Source organism: Mustela nivalis (genome assembly GCF_964662115.1).
Source record: "Mustela nivalis genome assembly, chromosome: 1".
NCBI classification, from domain to species: domain Eukaryota; kingdom Metazoa; phylum Chordata; class Mammalia; order Carnivora; family Mustelidae; genus Mustela; species Mustela nivalis.
Genome location: NC_139020.1, coordinates 208395839 through 208401838, shown reverse-complemented (window position 1 = coordinate 208401838; position 6000 = coordinate 208395839).

Here is a 6000-nt window from a genome sequence, read left to right as displayed (position 1 = left end):
TATTATCTGCTATTTTCCAGGCTGATCGCCCACCACTAGGCAGCCCACCATGTAACTAACCTCTGCTCCCTCAGTCTGGCTTAGAATATTTGGAGGCGACCACCCTCTCGGAAGCTGGCAAATAAGCCAAGAAGTCACTGGAGAAATGGACTCTACTTGGTGATTCTGTCTAAACATAAGGAAGAATGTTTAGATGGAAATTTTGAGTCTTTAAAGATAGGCCCTGGAGTGGCTGGCAGTTGTTGACAGTTACTTTTCGAATACAGCTGGTGGCTGTCAGCTCTTTCCTGCTTTTGGAGAACTTGGGGAAGTCACACCACCTTGTGTCAAAGTTTATGTGCAGTCACTGTTACTGTTCCTTTTCATTTCCAAAGTTTTCTGTCATTCAAACGCGCTGCTTGGACATTTTGAAAACAAATTTTTTTTAATTTATTTGACAGAGAAACAACGAGAGAGGAACAGAAGCAGAGGGAGAAGCAGGCTTCCCGCTGAGCAGGGAGCCCGATATGGGGCTCAGTCCCAGGATCCTGGGATCATGACCTGAGCCGAAGGCAGACCCTTAACAACTGAGCCACCCAGGCGCCCTGAAAATTTATTTTTAATTTATATATTTATGTATATATATATATTTTTTTTTTTTTAAGTTTTATTTATTTTAGAGAGAGCCTGCGAGAGCAAGGTGGGGTGGGGGCAGGAGTAGAGGGGGAAGGAGGGGACAGAAACTCCAGCAGGCTCCTTGCTGAGCACAGAGCTGCACCATTTTGTACTCCCACCATTTTGATACCCCATGTATAAGGGCTTCAAGTTCTCCAAATCCTTATTTGTTTTGCTTGTTCTTTTAAAGATTTTAGGGAACACAAGCATCGGGAGTGGGAGAGGGAGAAGCAGGCTTCCTGCTGAGCAGGGAGCCTGATATGGGGCTTGATCCCAGGACCCTGGGATCATAACCTGAGCCAAAGGCAGACACCTAATGATTGAGCCATCCAGGTGCCCCAATTTCTCCAAATCCTTATCCACACATGCCATTTTCTATTTATTTCTATTATGGCCATCCTAATGGTTGTGAAATAGTATCTCATTGTGGTTTTGATTTGCATTACCCTAATGACGTTGAGCATCATTTCAGGTGCTTGTTCAGCATTTGTATTTTTTTGTTTGTTTGTTTTGTTTTGGTTGGTTTTGGGGTTTTTTTTTTTTTAATTTGTTTTTGTTTGTTTGTTTGTTTTGAGAAATGTCTGTTCAAGTCTTTCGCCCATTTTAAAATTGGGTTGTCTTTTGGTTGTTGAGTTATAATAGTCATTTATATATTATAGAGAGCAAGCAGAAGAAAGAAAAAAGAAAAATCTTCCCTCAGGTTTATTCTGGGACACTCCTTCAGACCTGTGTCTGTAAAAAGACCTGCTTTTCCAGGTCATTTACAATTTTGCCTTAGCCTTCACTTCCTGTTTGCACTGGATCTAGAGATAAGCCTGAGCTGAAAGCTCAAGGTCTTCTCAGCTCTTTCTTGAGCACTTTTCCTGCCCTGGGCATGTATGTTGTTCGCTAAATCCCCCAGTATATATGGGTGCTTCTGAATGCCTTAATTACCAGAGAAACTCTCACCCCAGCTCTTCCTCCCAGCTTTTGGCATGTCCATTGTTGTGAAAATAATAAGAGGAAACCTCCTTTAGCTGGAATCAGGAGGTAGGAGGGGGAGCTCTCACACCCTACCACTCATTGTCAATTGCAGACCCCACAGGAAGAGATGTACATTGCAAACTGGTACTTTCCTACCTGACTCTACTACCACAGCAGGGGAAGAAAGATTTTCTCCTGCTGGTACAGCCCAGCCAATGAGAGACTGAGACTACTCGACCAATGAAACATCACTACACCTCCAACTCCCAGTTTAAGCCAATGGATTTCTTGTTCATAACAGCCTGCCGGACTTCCCCTTTTCTCTATAAAAGAGTTTTCTTCTTTGTTCTCCAGACCTTCCTATGTGTTTGCTGAGGATTAGCTTGTTCTCAGTTGCATTTCTTTGCTATTCCTGAATAAACCCATTTTAGCTGGTAAAATCCCTGGTTAGTGTTGTCCTCGATTATAATATTTTGCCCCAGGTGGCTGTGGGTTATTCCCTTTGCCTTACAGTGTTTTCCAGGAATGCATTCTGAGTTCAACAGACAAGCACCTTGAGTTGGTCCCATAGGAACCTGCCAGGCATGTTAAAACAGACGAACACCATACTGCCAACCTCAGCGACCGAGTACCGGAGCCCCATACTGGGGACACAGGCTGCTGACTTCAAGACCTCCACTGCGCTGGGAAGGAGATGAGGGAAGGATGGGGGGGGAAACAGCACAGAGCTTTCTTTCCTGCCATTTCAAGTTTCCTTTTCATTATGATTCAGTGTTCACTTGGTGGGCACAAACCTTGGCCTGTCTTCCAGAGTTCGGATGAACTTGATTCTGACTGTGTTTGCTCGGTTTGTCGAAGTTTCTGTTTCTTGTTTGCTTCAGTTGAAAACACTACCCCCTGTCCAAGGAGTCAACAAATATTTACTGAGTGTCTGACACTGTGAATAAAATAGACTCCGTGTCCGCATGGAGCGGCCATTCCCGTGGAGGAGGACGGTCATACGGTCATCCCTGAGTTTGGAACTAACATGATTTCAGGTAGTTGTGGGCACCGCAGAGTAAATGTTGGGCGGTCGGTGGATGGCTTGGGGAGTTGGGTCTCCCTGAGGAGGAGGCATTGAATCTCAGACTTGAAGCAGAAGTGAGAGGAAGCAAGCAGAGAGAACCATGCTCTGAGGTCAGAAGGCACTCAGAGTGCTGCAGGGGCAGAAAGGAAGAGCGGCAGGAGAGGAGTAGCCAGAGAAGAGACGGAGCAGTTACACAGGCCTCGTCCCGTGGAGTCCATCTTCCCTTTGCAGTGTCGGCCTGCAGTCAGCCTGGGCTTCTTACAACCATGCGGAGTTTGCCGACTGGCTTCTCAAGGCCAGGAATCCCCTGAAATTATAACCTAAAGATTCTGAGCGTGTATGCTAGGCAGTCTTTGAGCGCCCTACCTGAGCCCTTCCCAACGCCTTCGTGCCCTGCTCTGTGCCCCTGGAGGCTGATCTCTACACAGCGGGTCAACTTAGCTGCCTTTTCCTTCAACATCCAGTTGGGTTTGGCCCCGGCAGGAGATCCGAGGGCTGGAGGAGAGGTGGGTGTAGGTAAACATATACTCTGGCTCCCACCCTGTGGGGCTGCGTGTTTCTACCAAAGCCTGCAACTCCGCTATCCCTAAGTTCCACAAGCTGCTCCTTCCCTAGCAACATCAGGCCCAGGCTGGTAACGGCTTCCTGATCCGGGGAGTCACATCCCCGGCTGATTTCCCTTCAGCCTGCCCATGACTCCTAGTTGTACCTCTTCTAGGCTTTATCTGTACGAAAGCTGACTGATACAGGTAAGTGTGTCTCTGTCTGAAGTCAAAATTCCAGGTTAAAGATTCTTGCACCAGGTTAAATGCTCCCAGGATGAAGTCCTCGCATTCATCCAAGGTCTTTCACACACTTTATTACATATACCTAGAATATCCTCCCCTTGTCTCCTTCTCGGGGTTTTGGAGTCAGATAACACCTCCTCCCAGAAGCCCTCCCTGAACCTCCAGAAGAAACTAGGTTAAGAGCTCCCCTTGGTGACTGCCTCCATTAGAGCACTTCACCAACTAGACTGTCATTGTCTGGCTGTCTGCCCCTCTAACTGAACTCTGAGCATCCTGAGGGCAGGAGGTTTTCTCCCTCACAGTGTCCCTGGCACTCAGCACAGTTCTGAGCCCTTCGTGGCACTCAGTAAACAACTGGTGGAATAAATAAGCCAGGAATCTCTCTTAACTCTGTATCTTACACAACCAGGATAGAGCGACAAAACTAGACTGAATATTTTTGACTTTCAGGTCAGACAATCAAGAACTAGTTGTGGTTCACTGTGTGCCAACCACTGGGGTAGGCATTGGGAAACTACAGGAGTCACCACAGACCCACCCCTGCACCCTGAAAGGAAGAGAACTGAATGATTTTGATAAACTCAAGCATGTTCTATAAATCACGATGACCTAATTTAATGGATGTTTACAGACTATTATTCGAAACAACTGCAGAGTGTACTTTCATTTCAAGTGCATAAAGAATGTGGATCGAGATATGCTGGGCCATTAAAGTATCCCTCGGTCTCAAGGGATAGAAATTATATGGAGTGCATTCCCTGGCCACAAAGGAATTAAATTTAAAAATCACTAACAGTGCTCGCTTCGGCAGAACATATACTAAAAATCACTAACAGTAAGCTATCCAAAAAATCACAAATGTTGGAAATTGACACATTTTTTTTTTTAAGATTTTGTTTATTTATTTGTCAGAAAGAGAGAGAGAGAAAGCACACAAGCAGGCAGAGAGGCAGGCAGAGGTGAAGAGAGAGGCAGTGCCAAGCAAGGAGCCCGATGCGGGACTCGATCCCAGGACCCTAGGATCATGACCTGAGCCGAAGGCAGCGGCTTAACTCACTGAACCACCCAGGCGTCCCGACACATTTCTAAATAAAGTATGAGTCCCAGAAAAAATTCACAAGGGAAATAAGAAAATATTTCTAACTTGGGCACAACAAGTCAGAACGTGTGAGATGCAGTTAAAGCAGTACTTAGAGGGAAATATATAGCTTTAAATGCTTATATTGGGAGAAAAATGTTTAAAATCAATGAATTAAGCTTCCATCTTGAGAATCTAAGAAGAGCCAATGAAACATAAGGTAAATAGAAGAAAGAAAAAATAAAGATAAGTCAAAAAGACAATGAAATCCAAAGCAGAAAATAGAGGAAAATAGCAAAGCTAAAAGCTAGTACTTTGAAAAGATTAAGGAAACTGATTTACCCCTACCAAGACTATTCAAGAAAGAGAGAAAAAACACATTACCATTGAAAGAGGGACATCGCCACAGACCCTACAGACATTAAAAGTATAATAAGGGAATATGAAGAATTTTTACTGATAAGCTCTACAATTTGGATGAAACAGAGAAATTCTTTGAAAATACAAGCATGCTAATTTCAGGACACTGTAGTATAATTCAGCAAGGAAAATTTTCTAAATCCAGAGGTATCTGGAAAGATTTCCCAGAAGTTTTATTTAAGCTGAACCCTGAAAGAGAAGTGGAATCTTAACAGATTAATAAAATTCTGTCCCAGGCAGCAGAGACAGCACGTGCAAAGGTCCTGACATTGGAATGAGCCTCATGTATCCAAATAAAAACATCCAGCATAATGACCCTTTTTTGTTGTTTAGTGACCACATACTTAACATCCTTCCCTAGTGTAAACCTCCAGGTGGACCTGCCTGACTTGAACAGAAATGTTGAGAGAGACCAAAGCAAACCTACTGGTAACACAGACCTTTGGGAGTTTCTGGGTTGTAAACGGGAGGCAATTTATTCTGTAAACTATATCATTCCCTTAGTTTTGGACCTACTGTTCTCTTTCACAGGGATGGTCATGCTCCCATGGCCTCACACTGGGAGCACTTACACCTCTAGCATTACATTTTGGTATATATTATGAGTTCTTTGGATCTAATACCTGCAACTCTTAGCCCCATTCTGCAGAGCAGCAAACTGAGGCTTCAGAGACAGACCATGTCTTGCCAGAAGTGCAGAAGCCAAGCACTAATCCCTATGCTCTATTGACCTCTGCCCAACATGTCTCCACGCTGGAACTGGTTGAGCTAAGGTTTGTGTCTTGGGCATGGGTTTCCCAAACAGCCTCAACCCAACCAGAAGGGGAGGAAACACACACACTCTCACACACACACACACACACACACACACACACCCCACCTGATCATCTTAGCCATGTGTCCCTTCTACCATCTCTGCAGAAATGTGGCCACCAAGGTGCAGCGAAGTGCCAGAATCTGATGTGCGTCTGTGGAAGGGGTGGGGAGAGGAGAGAGTCCCTTTCGGCAGCTGAGCGTGTGTGTGCAACTTC